We start from the raw sequence: 21472 nt of genomic DNA, 5'->3' as shown, positions 1-21472 counted from the left end.
TGGAAAGACAAATGCTAATGAGGACATAAGACAACACAGCACCTCACGTCGTGTCCTGGTGTGGATTTCAAAAAGTTTGGAACCTTCTTAGGACTACACATCACAATAATACAGATGAATTCAGCCTCAGGACAGCGCAGACTGCCGGCAAACTTCAAATAAAAACAACTAAAGAAGAATTGAAATATTTGTTTCAAAGTCTTGGCCCCGGCTGTCCCCATGAAGATTTTCATACCCGAGCTTGTGGGGTTGTTGCCCAGGTAACACAAACCATAGACATCCATTTTAAGTTCAGAAGACTGGCTACTCTCCAGAGGTGTGAATATTTGTCTAAATTCAGGATGGACTTGCCCTAAGTCAATAACAATGTTGAAGCGAGCGGGCGGAGCTTAATGTGATCAGGCCGTAACCCTTTCTTATGGAAAAGTAGAGCTTTGCCGCCATAGAAAAACCTTTCCCATAAATTGAGTATCCACAATCCCAAATCAAATAACTTCACCAAAATGTAATGACAGTGAGTAAAATTGAATCGAAATTCTTTCAAGTAGTTTACGTGAAATCCTGTCACAGACTCAAGATCATCACCTTGGAAAAAGTCACAAGATTGCCTCCCCCCCACCTCTCCTGTCGGGATACTCGTTAATGGCGGATCCTCACGCTGCAATGATCAAGACGAAGAAAAAACAAAAAGAAGGCCGCTGTGCTTTGTGATCTGTGCCGGGAGATTTCAGGTTGCATGGGAGGAAAGCGCAGAAATAAATGCCCTTCTTCACAGTAAGACTTTATCAGCGAGCCAAATGGAAGCCAAACACTGGCAATCCCAATTTCATGCCCACAAACAAACAGAGACGCAAGCGGCGCTCAGCGGGCGCCCCGTTGTGTTTGCCGCTCTCGCAGCGTGATTCGTGTCGACACGCTCGGCAGACGCACCTTGAGGATGTCGCGCGGGGGTCACGAGAGGAGGACGCGGGAACGCCGCCAAGCAGACGAGAGCGAGGGAGTGCCGAGGAAGTGGAGACAACAAGCGAGCCGTGACATTTGGCGGCGAGCGCTCCCTTCTTGACTGCCGTTGCGATAAACAAGCTGAGAGTGCCAGTGGAGTGATGAGGTCCCCATCTGACAAGTTGATCCCACCTCAGCAAATTAGATCATAGCTTTTTTTTGTGTTGCATCTGTTTAACCTCCACGCCCAGTCAATCAGCTCCGAAGCCTTTGGGACCAGTCGACCGGTGTGAAAAAACGGAAGGTCTTTCAAAAAGTTTCAGTCAAGGCAGCCTTTGGAATTACCCACAATCCTATTCGCAACACGTATGGTAGAACTCCCCCGCCTCGTCGACACGCTCTGATGTGATGCGTACAAGCAGCAAGACAAAGTCGAATGTCTGGCAGGCGTGTGTTTGTTCTGTTGCAGAGTGAAGGAGAAGATGAAGAGGAGATGTCACGATTGATAGCCAGCTTATCTAAACCTCATTGATTTTCACGTGTTCTTTGTAGCCCGTACAGAAAGGCCTCTGAACACACTCGCTGGGAAGCTTGTCAGAGTGGATGAGACTGATGAGGAGAACGGCAGGCATGGGAAAAAAAAAATAAAAAATTCTCTCCGCCCACACCTTCCACACAGCAAACACATTTCCCCTGTTTAAACAAGAGGACGGCGCTTCTCCTTGCGGACACACGGAGGTGTTTGTACAGAGCAGAACTAGCGTAATTGGCCTCCATGCCCGGAGGTCCGCTAGGCGAGTGTTTGACCCATCAGCCTATTTAAGGAATATGTACGCCTACTGAAGCATAGAAGGCCTAACGCCGGGAGTCTCCAAACATTCAAAGCAGACTCACACTGATGTCACCTGGAAAGCTATCGTGCCTTTCAATTATTCACTTGCTCCGAGAGCTGATTGAGAAGCAATCTCTTCAGCTTGTGTAACCTCACATTGTGACACGGCACACTGGAGGAACCTGCTAGAACTGGAAATCCACTTCCGAACCAGCCGACACCAGTTCTCACTCGCGTTCTGTACGAGATGCGTTCAATGACCACTCGCACAGTCGGAAAACTTAATTATAGCACCAAAAAAGTAACGACGAGTGAGAGAGCACATTGCAGGGAATACGTGAAAGCATGCAATAATTCATTAGCGTAACTTTTTCTGTCTTCTCGGGGGTATTTTTAGCAAGTGTAGAAAATTAAAACAGGTTCCCCCCCCAAGCAAAGTTAGTTGAATAATAAAGTGACATTTAATTTTTGTTATAAAGGTTTGAAAAAGTAAAAATAATTTTCTGTGTGTTTTAAATAGACTAATAGGGCGAAAAGTGTAATTTTTGGGATAGTCCAGCACGAATTATTTGCTTTTACATTGATTCCTATGGGAAACGTTGCTTCTACTTACAAACGTTTCTACTTACAAACCCGATCACGGAACGAATTAAGTTCATAAGTAGAGGTACCACTGTACATCATTTCCTGTGGTTTGTACCTCTTTCCTGTGGGGTTCCTCAAGGCTCAGTCTTAGGGCCCATCTTTTTGATGCCTTGCTTCTTAGAGTTGCACTGAGCAAATTTGAATGCAAATATTTTAGCATAATCATGCCAGAAGTGGGACACGACGTCCTGAGGCCGTCCACGGTGTGCCCTTGGGACACAGTGAAGACTCAACCATGACCAGTCGCCTGATGAGTGAACTGACTGCCTGTGTAATGTATGCCGTGTTTTTCGGAATATACTGCGTATTATTCATTAGAAGCTTAACCTTGAAGACAGAAGACAAGGACGCTCAGCTTGCGTGACATCGTAAAGAGAAAGGACTTCCTTGACTCTCTTTCCGAGGGGCTGAATGACGGGAAGACATGACGAGTTTCATGTTGACAAGAGTGCGATGGGTTATTTTTCCGCAAGGAACAAAAGAGTCCACCTACAGCTCCCGTTGCGGGTGAGAAAGTTGTGTAGAGGATGACGTGATGAAGAAGGGTAAGATGATGCCGATGGCCTCGGGCTTTCGACACGTCTTAATTTTTCTGGATCATTTTTTTTGTGCTCCGTGCCAGTCCAAGCTTCTTTTCAACTTCTAAGAACAATACCAGATCTCCTGTGACTGGTTTCTTTTGTGGGTAGACATTTATGATCCCCGCCTGGAAATGTCCCTACAAGGCTCCTTTGAACCATAGTGACATACTTCCTGTGGCTTTTCCGACATGTCTGTTTTTATTCAAACATAAACCCTCAGCAGGGATCTAGGCACCATGTGTTAACATCTGTTTATCTTCTTCCAACATTGGCAATGTCCACGCTCCTTAAATCCACGGGACTGCCACCTGCTCCCTGAAGACCGTGTGATAGGTAGAAGTTTTTTTAAAACAGACTCGTTCAGTTATGCACTTTAATTTATGGCGGCGTTTATCTTAAAGGGTAGTTTTGTGATACAGACACAAGGTTGGGATACGTGGATGTCCGCTGGGTTGGAAATGAGTCAGGCGCACCACACGTAGGGTTGGGTGGGGGGGGACTTTTATCCTTCGCTGTCACGAAAGTCATCGTTAAATCATCTTTACTGCCATGCCAACATTTCTGGCACCTCGGCTGCCGAGTGTCTGTCACGCTGATGATGATTATGAGATGCATAGACAGGATTTTTTTTTTCATCAAGATCTTGTTGAATTGAAATGGTTGATTTATGTCAACAAATGTCCTCAATCTGTTTATCAGTTTGATAACCGCATGAATATTGTATTAAATAGCATTATTTTGTTTTTAGTTGGTCTCATGTGGAATAGATGACATTTTGTTTTTGTTTTTTTTTGCGGCTAATGTGGAGCAGCCATCCAAAGACGAGGTCACTAATCGGATAGGCCTGCATATAAAATGAACACATTTATGTGGCGTAGCTTCCCGCCTTTTTAATTCTGTCAACATGACATCTTTTATATTTACCCCAACAAACAGTCGATCCCCCACTTAGCTCCGCGTAGATCAATCCTCAGCCTATTTAGCTAATTGTTGGCACTTGTGAGCCGTGTGGTAATTCATCCCAGAGGTGTGTGTGTGTGGGGGTGGGGGGGTTCAGATGAGACGTGATGGGTGGGCGGTGCAATCTGTCACTAGGTCGATTGTATCGGCGCGTGGAAGTCTGCATGTCTCAACGTGTGTTTATCACAACTCTGCAGCTCGGAGGAGGAAGTTGAGAATGAAGAGGAGGATTATTAGTTCCGTTGATGGATGGGGCCCATAAGCTAACGGCGCTATTAGTATTATTATTACTTCGCTGGTATTATCATATTTTAAGACGTCGCTAATTTGGTTTTCCAAGTCGTGCAGATATTCTAGAACATATCGTTCTTCACATGTCCTGAGTGTTGTTGTTAGTCACCTAAATGTTGAACAGAGGCTGTGATTTACCGAAGTCAAATTCCTTGTTTGGCACGCTCAAACATGGCGAATAAAAAACTCTTGAATCTTGAATATCACAAACTTAGACAAAGGTGAGCAATTGGTCACTGACCCAGAATCAGATTGAGCAACATGTAACTGTGTAATTCTGAGAAATTTTGGCTTTGAGTGGACATTGAAAGTCAAATGCTTTATGCAGGAGTGTCAAACTTATATACCGTATTTTCCGGACTATAAGGCGCACTGGACTATAAGGCGCACCTTCAATGAATGGCCCATTTTAAAACTTTGTCTTTATATAAGGCGCACCGGACTATAAGGCGCACCATTAATGCATCATGTCAGATTTTTAATCCAGATCAAATCATTCTCCATTTTATCTTTTTTATTTTAACTTCAGACGCAACAAATTACTTTATATTCACAAAATAATGATCCATAGTCTTTTTGATTCATGATTCATAGTCTTCAGTGGGCCACTTATGATTGATTTCATGACACAATGCTTTGGGCCAATTTAAATTTGGGAATTTGGTCCATATATAAGACGCACTGGACTATAAGGCGCACTGTCGGCTTTTGAGAAAATTTTAGGTTTTTAGGTGCACCTTATAGTCCGGAAAATACTGTAGTCATAGTTTCCTTCCGAGGGCCATTGAAATTGTCAACCCAAATAAATGTGTGAATGTCTCATATTATATATAGTGTAGGCTGCACAACAAACTAGTGAATAACTAGATGAATAACTAGTTTTCAAAACAGAGACTAAGAAAAATTGATCAACTATTTAAAAAAATATGAATGGCAATAAAAATTGCTCGCAATATCACTATTTTTTAAAAGTGAAAATTGTAATTTTAGTATTGACATATGAATTTGATGCACAATTTGTCTTTGCGGGCCACATAAAATGATGTGGCAGGCCGAATCTAGCTGTCGGGCCTTGAGTTTGACACCTGTGCTTTAGTGGGCAAATCAATAGCAAAGCTTACTTAGAGACTGCAGATCAATTGTAGTGAAAAGAAGGCACAACGAGGCGAACAAAAGCACAACGTCTTTTCACCTGAGAGATGTACGCATCCATTTTTGGGCGCACACTAAAATAAGCCGGGCGACTTGGACCAATTTGGATTGTTAATGGAAAACGCATTGAAGAAGCCTCTCTGGCTCCCGAATTACTGAGCACACTCTCCATTTAACGTAATTACATGTTAGCGGTGCGTCAGCAGACTTTTCAAACGTTGCTTTTCACACTTGACATTAACTGTGATGCTTGCGAGATGCTCAGTGGGAGGTTTCGCCTCGGATGACTCCGATGTTAATAATAAGATTCTGGAACAATCGCTGGGTGTCTGAAAAATCGAGACAGAAAAACATTTGGATGTCAGGTTGTTGAGTTCTGTACATGTATATATTGATTGGCTCTATTGAACTGGACGTACAGCACCGAAGATGTTGGCACAGCACGGGTTCCATTCCAGCTTTGCGTCTCACGTTGCAGCTGTCGGGCTTTTGCACATCTGAATGATTACATTTGTCCTTATGCAGGTGCATGTCAAAGCAACAGATGGTGCCACAAAAACTCACCGGAAGCTTATCTTGACTGAATGGTAGATTGATGAAAGCACAATATTCATCAGATGTCTGGTAGTGATTGTACAAAATCTCTACCACTAGTATTGAAGGATTAATAAAGCAGAGCTTCTTAAGACTTTTTGATGAGTCGAGACATGACAGCCTAGCAAATTTTATATTGTTACAAGAAATTGGTCACAGCAGCAGGTTTTTTTGTCCTCCTGGTCAAGGTTGTTTTTCATTCAATTTGATATTAAATTGAATTTTAAATTAAAGTTGTGACTGAGTTTTAGCGTGCAATTTGTGAAATAATTTGAATTTGAAGAGCTACTTTTTAGGTCATGTTGCCTCGCTCGAGGTCACCGCAATCCATGATGTGAGATGATGATGAAGAACCAAATCAGGAGTATTCCTCTTGTTATGATGAAAGACTGAAAAGGTAGCGTAACATTTATCCTGACAGACAAGGGACGGTGGGGGTGCAGCAATATGGATAATTACGTTTCTACCTTTCTCCGCCAGTTGCATTCATTGTCGTAATTAATTTCATTATTTCCGGCGCTGGCTGTTGAGAGCAGATTAGTTCTGTCGGAGTCGTGGGGATAAACACGGCGTAATTGCTTATTGCTCTCAGAGGCCGCCGCAGATTATAGCTAAGCTAATGAATGAGAAAATATCCAATCACCTCCAACGCCGCCGAGCCTCCGCCGGCCGCTTTGTTTGCTCCCCTTTTGTTCCGCTACACGGGAAGTTTGACTTCTGGCTGAAAAACTCTTGAAAGTGACACCCCGTTGAACGAGAAGGCGAACCCGGGAGAGACAGACAAATGTATTGGGACACCCACGGGATAAAGCGTCAAGAAAGAGTCGAGCTGTTCCATTTTGTTTTTACTCTTTGGGGAATTCTGATATTGGACAATCACCACTCTGGCTTAGTTTTTGGGCAACCAACCCAGCACTCAATTTAAAGTTAATTTCTACTCATGGCAGTACTGTGACATTGTTGTTGGCAGGTTCGAGAGTATTTTAAATCTCTATCCGCTGTGGCCAAAATGTCGGGCTGATTCTAGTCCACATGATGTACGTTTGACACAGCGGCCGAATAACCCACTAAAACCGAGGGCGCTCGAAAATGGATGCCTCTATGGTTTTGAGCAAAGTTGGTCAAAACATTACGAGTAAGCATTGCAATCTTGTTCCTGCCGAGGGGAGTCTGGCACATGAGCTTCATCCACTCTCAAATCCAATCCACATTCTCACTTTCCCGCCGTCAAGCAGCATCCACGTGGGCCAAGGTGCAGCCGACCAGAAATTCCCTCTGATGGAGCAGAGGGGCTCTGCGGGGAACGCTAACGCTAAAGCTAATCAGGTCAGACAGCTGCGTATTAGCCGTGCATCGTGTGCGCTGACGCACCTTGTGGTGTGCGTACCTGGACCTGCAGGCATAGGGAGATTCAGGAGTGGAAAGCTTCACAAATATAACCCGCGGGTTCTCCAGGCCTTGACGTTGAAACTTTTTGCAAGCTACGACAGCTCATAAGGTAGTACACGGTGCACCTTGAATTTAACGATCGTTAGCCCCCTCGGAAAAAAATCCTCCTGGCTTTCAGTTTTTATTCTGAGACGATGAAAATCTTAATGCGCTAACATTGATGATATTTTGGTTATTTCTGTAAAATCCCTCAATTCATTCAATAACGGCAAGCTCTCGTGGAGCTTTCCCGCTGACACTCTAAGATTAGATATCGCGTCTGACTTTCTGCTCTTCCCCCCACCTTAGAAACTGAGCGGGTGTCAGTTCTGTGAGTATAAAGGTGTCACATTATACCGCCGTGCCACGGAGGAATGAGTCGCGAGGTAATTTTCCCCGGGATAAGACCCAGAAGTGTCGCATCCTCACAGATTTGGCCGGAAGATCGATCGGACGATCAATGACGATGTTTGGCCTGATTTTCGGAGACTTGTCAAACATTTCCAGGTGTCAGATGTGCGAATCCTTCTACTATAACTTGATTACTGTGACTTTGGGAGTATGCAACTGAGGTGTCACATTAGTGACAAGAATCTGGAGCTGCTAGGGCTGGCCACTTTCACAGAATATTGCTTTTTTTCCAATTTTAATCTTTTTTCCTACTCACCTAAAGAAGACACAAATTACATTGCCATTATTGAAACAGATTTTGGTTTTGCTTGGCCTTTCTGGGACTTTATTTCTCCTGATACAATCCCTTGATGCTTTTAAATGCTTTCAACGTACCGTATTTTCCGCACTATAAGGCACACCTAAAAACCTCCAATTTTCTCAAAATCTGGTGCGCCTTATATATGGACCAATATGGATTCATGGATGAGGACTAACTTATTAAAGTAAGCTTTACGTGTTTATTTTGTGTGTTGTGTGATATGAACGTTTTCGAGTGTTACTATATTGTGATTGCATTAACGTTTGAGCAAGGTTGAGTTATTTATTTTATTCGCCTTATAATCCGGTGCACTTTATATATGGACAAAGTTTTAAAATGGGCCATTCATTGAAGGTGCGCCTTATAATCCAGTGCGCCTTATAGTGCAGAAAATACGGTAAATGATTTCAACGTGCAGTCGCATTTTCGCTGTTCGGATCAGAAACATTGCCAACAATATCAAATGGTTAATTTAGCAACACTGATTAGGTAAAAAGAGTTTGCAGCCCTTTTTATTGGTACAATATGGGCATGCACACTGATCTTCTGAAGCTGCTAAAAAAAAAATCGAGGTGGGGGGGCGGTGGGGGTTCATACCAATCGGCCAGCTTTAAGGATGTAGCCCAAAAGTAATTTCCTGTTGTTGTGCATCAGTCATCGTGCAGGATCGAGGTCAAAAGAGCTTCACGCTTCCTTCCTTTGACACAACAGCATGTCAGGGTCAGGATCCAGTCAGAGAACCGCTGCGCTTCCACCTTGTGTTTTTGTCTAAATAATGACTTTGTGGAGGTGGTTGATAGATGTTCTCCTCCACACGAATTGTTTTTACACCTAGGGTGTTTGATGTGGAGGACGTTTGAGTGAAATTTAACCCTTACATGCTCAATTTTTTTAGTCAGAATCTATTATGTGTGAATGGAAAATTTAGACTATCAAAAACCTTTAGGTAGGGTTTGTTTGAAGTTGGCAAGGGGGTTGGGGGTTGTGGGTGTAGACAGTCAGACGTCAACCCCATGGAACAATTTCCTCCTGTGATCACTGGCTCAGGACGAGTCCTCAAAGCGAGCGACACAGGAGACATGAATCTGCTGGTTAGACACCGCCGCCTTTGGATAGACCCCCTCTCCGTGCCCACCGCCTCAGCCCCCGCCTGCATGCCAAATGTGTAACGAAGCGTGCGCGCTGTCTTCTAATTGTTATTCTATTGACTCTGCCGAGTGACTCGGGCCGACCTGCTGATGCGTGCTCCAGCGACCGCGACGTGAACCAAAGATAGTGCGTCCATTCAAGGGTGGATGTTTGGCTGCATTCCCTGAGGGACGGCGAGGCGGACGAATGTAGACACACAACAACAGTTTAGTTATTTATTGACTTAATGGACGGTTGCTGTAGCGTGTTCCAGATATTCGACATGATGACATTGAGTGCAAGACGCAACCCCCGATTTTTATGCCACCCTGATGGCGGTGGGGGTGGGAGGGCCATAGAACCGGGCGAAGGCCCTCTTGGAATCTGTGCTTGGTAGCCCTTTCAACAAATGAGTCTCAAAAAATAATAATTCTTGAGAGTTTGACTGACGACTTGACAGTGAGGAGGAGCTGTAATCCTGACCCTCCACCGCCACAACCTCACTTGTGTTTGCTGTCAGAGTGAGTGAAGGCACTCGTGTGTTGAGTTGCAGGTTAATAAATATTGAAGCTGCATCCATAATGGAGCTGCTCACTCTGTTTGCTGTGCGTCAGTCACAACACGTAGCGAGGGAGCGACTTCAAAAGTCACTTTGCTCATTCAGATGTGGCGGCGCGAGTGGGGTCAAGAGAATCAAGAACAGGGGGTGGGGAGGGGCCAAGTATCAGAGGGGTCTGCGGTGCCGCCGCTCCTCAGCTCCCGTCAGCTCATCAAGGCCGGGTCTCTGTCGGAATACGGCATCAAACGGCTCGGGGAGCCTTTTATCCCCAACGCCGGCCACTCTTATTCCCCCTCCTCGTCTTAGCCGAGCATGGAAGTTTAACGTAGCGGAGTGAAAGTCAATACCCTGACACACACACAATAACGACGAAAAGGTCACACGGAGAAGGATCCTGAAAGAAACAGCTTGTCTGAGGCCAAGCCGCCCAGCAGGAAGTCACATGACACCGCTTAATGTCACGGTTCACTCTCCCAACCTTGTGCCAAGTGCAATGGCTCACAATTAAAGCTTCTCGCCACCAATTACAGAAAAGGTTGCCGCTTTGGCCCAGGACTGTCCCTCAACACCACAACAAGGACGTGTTCCCACGTTTGTATTCCCATTTGAGATAACAACAGAGGTGGCTTAACTACTCCTGCAGATACTTGCGTGGAAAAAAATGACTCCCGTAAAGTAACAAAATCTTTGTACCTCTGCAAATTAGACACGAGAAGGTTTGCGGGTGCCCCCAAAAGACACGGAGGAGTTCTTTGTACATCTCCGTGACATTTTTAATGTGGAGCAGCAGGGCAGAGAGCTGAGCTTCTTATCTGAGATGACACAGCGGCTTTAGTTCCTCTCCAGCATAACCTTCTTTCACGCCGTCTCCTCATGGCACCGGTGATACAAGCCGAGCGCTACGTGGGCTCGCAAAGTGAAGGCAGGTTGTTTGCTTCCGACCCAAAGTGTTTCTTTTATTTGGAGTTGCCCGCCAGACACACAAAATGAGGATTCAAATTTTCACCCGAGTGCTCATGTTTCCGAAAACAACTATTCTGACCTGTGAATCACGACTAAAAGGATTTTTGCCTGACCCGAGAGTGCACCAAATCATATTGTTTGATTATTTAATTTTAGGAGTCCTTAATGTGAGCACTTACTTTGTCTTTTAGGCAAGAAAAAGCAATGCTGCAATTTCAGCTGCTGTATCATTACCTTGAATACATTAACACCTCGTATACACTTGCATATTTCAGCTAATATTTAAATTAAACATCAGCAGCACTTAAGGACAATGCGAGCTTGTTTGCAGTCATGCTCCAGCGGCTCATCTTATTGCATATTCATGTCTTAGCACATTCCTTGTGCATTAATTTAGCCAAGCGCCAAGCGCCGGTTCCTTCGTTAGTCAGCATTATCGTTTCTCTTGCCACAGAATCAAAAACGCTATTGTTCTGTTGTCTTACGTCTGTCGCAGGCTAACGTAGATGGATGAACCAAGGCAGGTGAGGAGAGAATAAGCCAAATGTGAGATAAAAGGATGAATGATCATCATTATCAGGTTAGCGACTCATCTGCAACTGATATGAGATACGTACCTTCAAATTTACCGATGAAAATTCCAAATGGGCTCAAAGACTGACCCTTGAGGAACACCACAGACTATGCCAACAACGACAGAAAATTATGTATTTGCGTTCTGGACAGTCCCAAGATACTTTTGCAATCAATGTACCCGATAGGCTAATTTAAACGCTCTCTTTAGAATGGAAACTAAAAAACCAAAAAAAAACTCAGTCCCTATTTTGCACTATCATGCCGCAGCGTCCCGGAGCGTCGTACTTGTCATCTCGCACCTTTTTGTTCATCAAATGCGCTAACCAAAGCGCTCGCCGCTCGCTAAACGTCCCCCGTGAGCTCATTAGCCTAGCCTGGTAGCTAGGGCTTGCCTCCCTTCACTCCTTGAAAAAGACAAAGTTGTCTTGCTTTTGTTCTGTACTTTTCACTCTTTTGAACAAAGAAAGCTCTGCACATTCCCTTTTTACCCAAACTTTGTAGAGTCCAGTTTTTGCAGACATCTGTGTCTGCGCTATTACAAAGAGGCATATTATATAATTTTGTGTACTGCCTTTTTGCGTTATAACATCTCAACAAAAAGATTAGCATTACGTTAGCAGACTGAAAAGCTAAGCTATGTAGTTGTTTTCATGAGTTGTCCACTATTCCCTTTACACATGTCTATTTTAAACGAAGTTTTTATGAGGAACCCGGGGAGGTGGCGATTTCTGGCGTGGTGACCCGACATGCCACGACCTTAAAGGAAGCCTTAAGGGGAGGCGGATAGGACGGCACGCGTGAAAGCACCGTGTCCGTTCGACATCTTGCATATTAGCCGCAAACCAAAGTCCACAAGCTTGCGCCACACCACTGTATCCAATCTCTTTCTACGGCGGATCAGCGCCTTTGTGCGGCGGACCCTCAGGGACGTGTTTTTCAGATACACCTCCCCACATTTCCCCTCCCGTCCCCACTCCACCAAAACCAGACTTTCAAAGCTGCTCCATAAGCCTTTTAGCTTCAATTTGTTCTGCCAATTATTATCCCGGCTCTGTCACCGGGATGGAAGCCGCTGCTAGGGGGGCCCCTATTCGGCCTTTTCTTCCGTGGGAGGGGGGGGGGCTTGCTCAGGCACCCGCTGACAGATTGACTTGGGTACTGAGCACAGACAAAGATGGCGGGGGAGGGAGGAAGAGGTCAGGGTGGTGACGGGGGTGTTGAAGAATGACCCGCCGCCCCCCCAAAAAAAAAAAGACATGTACCAGGGAGAGACGTATTGAAGTTAACTTCTTAAACCATCTGGCTGTTTAAAAAAACAATTCGAGTGCGAGTTCATTTTTTCCAAAAGTGACACCAGGAAGAAAAAGATCGAAGTTTTACCCACTTGGCTTCATGGTCTTCAATGTTTTTCGAGGGGTTAGGAAATGGAATTTTCCATCACTTTAGTAAATCCAATATTTAAACACTTGCGAGTGTGTAATGAAAAGCAAGAAGGCGTGCACGCAGCCGCCTGTTCCTCTCTAATATATTCTCATTTCACTTCCAACATGCTCCATCGCCTCTCCGATATGATTCTCCCGAGGAGGAATGCGGCGTGGCCCGCTCTCTGGCGGCGCCGTTCATTCCGTGATTGCCCCTCGCCTTCTCCCCAAACACGGATCACATCTCCGTGACCGTCACCCAATCTTCCCCCGCCGCCGTTTGTACGCCCGCTGCCACAGCCTCATTTTTCAGTATTTTTCCAGCAATTTAGGAAACTAATTGCTGCTCCTCTGACTGACCATGGATGCAATTACATGGGAAGCTTCATTTTTTATGCTCTTGAATTCCTCCGCAGGCTTTATTAAATCCAGCCGCACACCGAGCGCCGCACCCCAACACCAATGAGCGCTTGCGGTATCGTTTTCGCCGCCGGTTTGTGCTACAAAATTACCCAAAAAAAAATATAACCAAAGTCTTAAGATATTTTAATGTGTTTCTGTCCGTCTCTATTCGCCCGGCCACGTAAACGGGATATCCCGAATGTTTCAGACACCGGAATTCTGACCTTAACCCGAATACTGAGTGCATGTAAAGGTAGTCACATTCTTTCCCGTATTACATTTATTTCCCGACCTGATTTCAACACCCCCCCTGTCACTATCCTGCTGTCAATCACCACTCTCCAACCCTCCTTCCTTCCTCTTCAGTTCACTCCTCCCTCCGACTGCATTAGCAAGGGAGGGGGGAGGCCGTCCCGCTGATTGCATGGAGCGGGACAATTGGCGCTCAGGTCCGATTGCCCCCCCCCTCCAGATAAGCAATGCCAGCTTCCATGCGGAACAAGAAGAGCATGCAGACGGAGGAGGCGGGCAGTCCAATAAACTTACAGAAATGAGTGAGGACTGAAGGTGACTTTGCTTGGACGGGGGGGAGAAGCTAGAGATACGAGACGAAGACACGGAGGAGTTGTAGCGTAAGAATTAGGTAAGATGATTACATTTGATGTTGCACGTGAAAAAAGACACTAGAGACCCGTTTGTCCTTTTTCTCTTTACGCTTACTTTTCTACAATAGCTCGTTTTGGATTTCAACTACGGGCTCGAGTGGGAAGTACGGGAGTTTGACTATTTCAGTACTTCATTCAATTTCCAGAAAGACTAGAAGAGTCACAGATAGGAATTGAAACAGTATTTGCCGTGTGTACTTAACTAAAATATTGTAAATGGCAGCGAGATGGCTTGTTTTACAAAATCACGAATAAGGAACATGACATCCAGAAACGAACTATGTGAATTCCTCCAGAAGTCCACTTTTTGGAAACACGACTTTAGACTAGGTAGGCCTGGCCTCATGCTGTTTTTGTCAGAAAGTAAAGGGGGAGTTCTCAGATGTTGCGGCAAGTCGAGATGCCAAGCGCATCTACCATTCGGAGCACATCAAAACTCCCGTAGGCATTCATACCTCAAAGCTCAACCTGAGCCAATGTTCTACTTTCTTCTGATGACTCATACCTGGGGTTGAGCTCTGAAGCCTTTTTTGTTTTTTTCCAGCGGCATTTGCAAATGGACCGACGGGCAAACTCTCGGTGATGTCGTTTGACTTAATTTGAACGGATGCGTGGCTTGGTTTGACTGACACTGATTGCAAACTCTCCCACTTGATGTTTATGCCTGATGACATCATCCCCTCGCCTGGGACCGCCGCCAGTTTGTGTGATTTAATTTCCTCGTAAATGACAAGACTCCTTTTTACGACATTCTGCTGACACTAAATGAACCAGCCGGTCTTTGAGCGAAAAGACACGGCACTCTAGGTTTTTGTAAGGCCTCTCAAGTATGACATGTCAGCAAAAGTATTGAGACACAATGCACCTACTGGCAAGGTAATGGACTATTTCAACATGACATCACACATATGTCCAGATGATGATTTTATTTTAAAAAATTTTATCACCGTATCCCCCAATGGCGTATAGAGGGTGAGCATCAGATTTTGTGTTTAAGTGTAAGGATAGGGTTAGGGTTAGGGTTAGGGTTAGGGTTAGGGTTAGCTTGAGGTGTCACTCTTGCTTGTTGTTATTTCTTTATACGTTCCACAGCAGGCCGGTTGGGAGCCGGCGTGTAAAATTGATTGTGCTTAACAAATTGGCCATGACCCTTCAACTATCCAGAGGGGGGCGGGAGCCTTTTTCACGGGTCCTCCCACTTTTAAAGACCCTTTTCCACGGCGTGGGGGGTTTCTTTTTGCATCGGAGTTGAAAGTATAGCGCAAAACACGACTACTGTGAAATTAACACTTGATTGTGCTTCACATTCCCAAATTATACGTTTGTGCCACACACTGAGATGACTTTAGTGATCTCATCCAATTTCATGGCCAATCTCACTCAGGAGAGTGGAGACCTCCACCAAGGCACAAAATCAGAATACATGCACTCCCTCCTGCTCCTGTTGCTTTCAACTGGATAGCCACAAGTTTTTAATAAAAAAAACGTGTATATTATATAACATTTATATTACATTATAAGTCCCTACTTTTATAAAGATTTGAAGCATAATTGAACCGACTTTTCCTGCTTTGTATTTGAAATTTCACACAATTCTGCAACACACCAAAGAGTAGTGCAAGTATGACCAAATGTATCCTCGACTGTGCTGCTGATTTCTTTTATTATTATTTTCCGTAACGGCAAGACGCCCGAAAAGTGTGTAAAAATGAGATTTAGTCGGTGTGACGGCTTTGCGCTGACACATATTGATGAAGTCGTAGCTAGCCTATATAGACTGCCGGCATTATGTGCTGATGATGAAGTGTGTTGTTGCTGGTGCATTTAATGGAGCAGCAGGTGGAGCGGCGCTGAGGCTGTGCTCCATCATTCCCTGCCGGCAGATGCTTGCTCTTTCCCTGCATGGCCTCCTGCTTTATTTGCCCTTTTTACGACGTCAAACAAAACTGATAGTATTTTCCCCCTTTGGATTCAAAAAGTGACGTCGCATGCGTACCGGAATGCGATGGCAAAGTTAAGCTTCTTCACATGATGCTCCGCCCCCCCGTCCCCCCACCTCCTCTTCCGGCAGCTGCTCATTCTTAAACAAGTGGCTAGCAAGTTTAAAGCAGCAAGCATTGCCATCAAAAGCTGCAAAACGGCTGTGACCTCACAGGGGCGGAGTGGGAGCAAATTTGGCTTCTTTGTGGTGAGCGGCGAGGTTAAATGTCAGCCGTCCCGCCCGCCGCACACACACAAAGCGGTCACGCCCCCCCCCCGAGGGTCGGGGACAATGTGGAGCGAGCTGGCAGATTGAGAAAGTCTGCAGACAGTGGCACAAAAGCGCCTGCGCTCACAAAAGCATCATGGAGTGCAGCAGTCTATTGGCTTCACAAAAGTGGCATAGGACCAGCAGTCAAGAAGAAAAGTTCTCGGCTCCTCCCGCCACACCGCCTTTTAACCGCTTGCCACCTTCCAAGCAGATGCAGGCGGCAGGCGCTGCAAGACAAGTACCAAGTCTAAAGGCCGGCTGTGGCCCAGATGACCAATAACGTTAACAACCACGCAATATTGACTACAAAATGTCTTGTGCTTGCTTTTAAAACAACTCCAATTATTGTTTGCAGACAAATTACCACTGACATCCATCCCTCCATCAGAAGAACAGAAGATTTAAAAGAGGACTAGAACTGTGGACTTGATAATGGGACCCCGGTCCGCATCGTGGCTGTACGTGACGCTGTGCGTGATGAGCCTCCTGCCCCAAGGCTTACTGGGTAACCATCCTGCAGACTCCATGCCAAGAGTCCAGAGAGTGAAACGAGGTTGGGTGTGGAACCAGTTTTTCGTTCTGGAGGAGTACACCGGGCTGGACCCGCTTTATATCGGAAAGGTTGGTCAACACATACATACACACGCATATTTACAAAGACTGATCCCTGGTTCTGGACCTGCTCCCTGAGACAACTTTTGTTGTGAACTGGAGCTACACATAAAACTAAATTGCATGACAAATACTGGTCTTAAACATCTCCTGGATTATGTTTAAGGTTTGGTTCGGGTCAGTGGGTTTGAAATTGAACTGATTGTAGCGGTCGATAGCAATGTTTGAGATGGCTTAGGATTCAAATTTTTCATTATCTGAAACCGTTAAAACAATCAGTGTTCCGAGCAACACCAGTGCTTATTAAATCTCCTGACAAGCTTCTTCAAAAAACTGCAGTCTTGGTCCTGAGAAGCCTTCACAGAAAATTCACGTTGATGCATTGAACTGTTGCGGTGTTGCGGAATTAAGCGATTATTCGGTGAAAGCACCTTTAAAGACTGATCCAAACACACCTAATGAGTGTAGGGGGGATTCCGAAAGAAAATTCCCCCCAAAAAAGTCCTGGGCCATGATCAGTTGCCCGGCTAACAAGTCCTGAGGGAAAGTCATCTTGGGAATCCGAACGAAGGAAAAGTGGGCTAGCTTGAACTGGTCATTGGGAAAGCCGCTCCTAATCTCCTTCAACTTTCAACAATCTTAAGTCAATTATTTCCCAGCCATATTGAAAAAATAATGTTTAAATAACCACATTCGCTTTGAAATTGTCCCTTTTCTTTGTTACTTCTGTTGGTTAACACACAAGATGGCCGTCAAGGGTTGCATTAAGTGGTGCCGTTTGATGACAACGAGGCCCTTGACAAAACCCCAGAGTGATTTCCCATCAATAGGCTGCCATTTGGACTCGCCGACTACAAAAGATTTCTGATTGCGCTGCACGGTCGCCCCAGCAACAAAAGGGTGGTGATTTGCCTCTGATTCTACGGTGATTAGGAGTCGCCGCACCAAACAGCGTTTCACTGCCAGCCTAATCTTGGAGAGGTCAACATGTGCTTTTCTGCTTGCTTGACAAATGTCAACATTAGCATCGATTGCACTGCTGTGTTCTTTTTAATTAATAGAATTTGGAATTGATTCCCTGGCGGATCAATGAAGGATTATCTCATCTGAGATCCAACAATGAGTTGTACCACTTAGACCTGTGACATATTCTGATTATCTTATTACAAGACCAGACCTGGTATCACTTCCATATCCATGTGTCCAAGCATTTACATTTTGTGCGATAGGGATTGGAGGTTATGGTTGGAGTTGGTATGGTCTGGAAATTAGTTCGTGAGTTATTGGATTGGGAAGAAGTGGAAGAGAATAGGGCCTAGGGTTCGTAGGGTATGCTCGAGTTGGGCTTAGTGAGTTGGTGATCAGGTTACTGGATACTGGATTTGGAGTATGGGTTACGGTTCTCACAGGCCACTGAATCTGTAGTCTTGATCCTTAGAAGAGAGTTCCCGCTGACTTGATAAACTCTAAGCATTCTTGTTTTGAACAAAGCTCCACTCGGACATGGACAAAGGCGATGGCTCCATCAAGTACATCCTGACGGGCGAAGGCGCCGGCATCACTTTCACCATCGACGACAGCACGGGCGACATCCACGCCATCCAAAGGCTGGACCGTGAAGTCAAGGCGCAGTACGTGCTGCGAGCGCAGGCCCGCAACCGCCTCACCGACAGGCCGCTCGAGCCCGAGTCGGAGTTTATCGTCAAGATCCAAGACATCAACGACAACGAGCCCAAGTTCCTTGACGGACCATATCGGGCGTCTGTCCCGGAGATGTCCAAAATAGGTACAACCCATTTTTGCCAGATGAAGGACGATACAGTATAAGCTCTGTCATTTTTAAAAATTATCTAAATAAAGTTGTGTTGTATTGTGCTAACAATGATTACAATATTTATGTTGGACAGAGGAGAGGCACTTCATTTAGTCAGGTCTTGTCTGAACAAAAAAGTGCTTTGACGGAGCCTACATTAAAAACCTTACTGAATTTGAAATTGAATCATGGTTCATCTATAAACGGCGAACCATTTCATCCCTGCCAGGAACGCCAGTAATTCAGCTGACCGCTACGGATGCCGACGACCCGACGTACGGCAACAGCGCCCGCGTGGTCTACAGCATTCTGGAGGGTCAGCCTTACTTCTCGGTGGACGCCAAGACCGGTACGCGAGGCCCGTTTGCTACAACACATGTTGGAATGTCACAGTTCCAAGACCTAAGACTTGGGTTTGGACTTGAGACATGATGAGGTCTTATACTGACATGCATATGTCTTTGCCGTATGACATGGGGGGGGGGCAAGCTGTGTAGCTTTATTTTGGCACGTGTTTCCTCAGGTGTGGTACGGGTCTCCCTGGCCGACATGGATCGAGAGACCCGGGAGAACTACACGGTGGTCATCCAGGCCAAGGACATGGGCGGCCAGCTGGGCGGCCTTGCCGGAACCACCCGCGTGGACATCTCGCTCGGTGATGTCAACGACAACCCGCCCGTCTTTGACCAAAGTGAGACACGTCTTGAGCTTTTCCACACATACAATTTTCTCAATGTGAGGGTTAGGGTCGAGTTAGAGTTTCAAAAAAAGCAAAGAAGTGGATTCCACATTAAAGTTGCAAATCAATGTTAGGGTTTAAAAAACTGGGGTCGAGTTTTGAACAAGGGTCAGGGCTACTCTAAGGCAGGATTTCAAAGTGGGTTTTTCAACCAGGGTTTGAAAGTAAGGCTTTAATTTAAGACAGGGTGAGAGTTTCAAAATAACGTACAAGGCGTTTCTCGCCAGTATAAATTTTTTTAACAAAGGTTAGAGTTTCTGAATTTTGTTCGAACTAGCATTATTTATACACTGGTGAAGCGGACCTGAGCGATCTTATTGGTGCAGGACATCAAAGTCATAAAGACATCAATGAAATATAAAAGACATCAATGAGAAATGAAAGACATCAAAATGTAGCGGAACAAATTGTGCGTGGACAGTTTGATGCTGCTACAACTTACTGAGCCTGGGCTAGTATTTTAAATGATTTACACTTAATCAGAGAACAGACTTGTACAAGAAATGCTACAACATCACAATGAAAACATGCAATCGAAGAAAAAAATTGATACTTACAGTTTTCTTGTTGTTTTAAAAAATGTCTTCAGAAGGCTTTTTCTCTTCTGTTATATTTCGTTTGAGTTCCTCTGCATATGTTTTGTAGTGTTTCCAGAACTAGGTCGTCCTCTGGTGTGGAGGTTTGGCTCCCTCTTGTGGTTAGTAAAATGACCGGCCCATCCTGTGCGCAGGGTTGTACCAGATGAGCGTACCCGAGTCCGCCACGGTGGATTCGGAAGTGGGACGCATCCAGGCCGAGGACCGCGATGTGGGAGTCAATGCCGACATGACATACCGCGTCATTGATGGCGACGGCAGGGACACCTTTGAAATCGTCACTGACACCAGCAACAGATTCGCCATCATCACCGTAAAAAAGGTGGGGCTATACTTTTGAGGCGGGGTGTGAAGGCAGGGTTAGGATTTTAAACACTGGGTAGGATTTCACTTTGGGGTGTCAAAAGATAGTTGGCTTTAAATTGGGTTTTGTGCCATGATTAGTGTTTCAGGACTGGGATAGGGTTTTAAACAAAGGGTAGGGTTTCAAGCCTTGCATAGGATTTTAAAGTATGATTTAGAACCTAGATTACAAATTCAAGATTGGGTTTCAAATTGAGGTTAAGCCTCTAAAATAGCCTTGGGGTTTGAATGTAGCATTTAAATCTAGTGGTAGGGTTTCAAATTTGGGTGTCAGGTCAGAGTTAGGATTTGAAATAAGGGTTAGGGTTTCAAGTCAGGGTTCCAAGTCAAGGTTAAGTAGGGTTTTGAACTAAAGTTAGGGTTTCAAGCCTGTGTTACGGTTTGAAGTATTACATGTTTGTCTGGCAGCCACTGGACTTTGAGGCCAAGCGCAGTTACACGCTGAAGGTAGAGGGTGCCAACACGCATGTGGAGCCCGCCTCTTCATTTTCCCGCCATGACACCAACACCTTCCACGACGTCACCATTGTGCACGTAAGCGTGGACGACGTGGATGAGCCGCCCGTGTTCGACGCGCCGGCTTACTTGGTGGACGTGGCCGAGGACGCTGACGTGGGCACACTGGTCAAGACGGTGGCTGCCAGGGACCCGGACAGCGCCAACAACACTGTGAGGTGAGAGGTCACCCCACGGATGTGTTGTCAGGGACATGTGTGCTGCCTCACCTACTTATGGGCAGCTACATAAAAAGAACCTAGTCAGGTGTCCCCAATCGTGGCAAATGAGGAGGATCTAGCATGTGATGAGCAAGACGCAATGCTGGTTAGTTGCCAACAGAGGTCGCCATTACACAACGCTAGCTTGACTGACCACTATGAGCAGTCTCCTTTTTGTCCTCTTCCATGTCCTACTCCAGATTCTTCTCTTTCTTCTCCTCCAACTGCTTGTTCTTATACTTCTCATCTTTCCTTTTTCTTCTTTTCCCTATTATACTTCTCGTCCTTGCCCAACTCTGACTTAGTCTCCTCTTTTCTTCAGCTTCGTGTCCTTGTCCTGTCCTTATCTTGCACCTTGTGGTCCTTCTCTTCAGGTACTCCCTGGACCGTTCCAGTGACCCAGACAAGTTCTTTTACGTGGACATCACGTCTGGTGCTCTCATGACATTGCGTCCGCTGGACCGTGAGCAGATGGGCTGGCACAACATCAGCGTGCTGGCCATGGAGATGAGTAAGTGCGGTGACTCCTTC

The 21472-nt window shown here is 45.5% G+C and overlaps 1 protein-coding gene across 1 annotated transcript in view; it reads right to left on the bottom strand.

The window, feature by feature from the left end:
* drosha (drosha ribonuclease III) overlaps window positions 1-21472 on the bottom strand; it is a 97558-nt gene that overhangs the window by 74970 nt on the left and 1116 nt on the right. The gene's annotated exons all lie outside the window — the stretch shown is intronic.

The sequence above is a fragment of the Syngnathus scovelli genome, chromosome 18 (genome assembly GCF_024217435.2).
Source record: "Syngnathus scovelli strain Florida chromosome 18, RoL_Ssco_1.2, whole genome shotgun sequence".
NCBI lineage: Eukaryota > Metazoa > Chordata > Actinopteri > Syngnathiformes > Syngnathidae > Syngnathus > Syngnathus scovelli.
The sequence above is the reverse complement of the archived record's forward strand: the minus strand, read 5'-3'. Positions and strand labels throughout refer to the sequence as shown.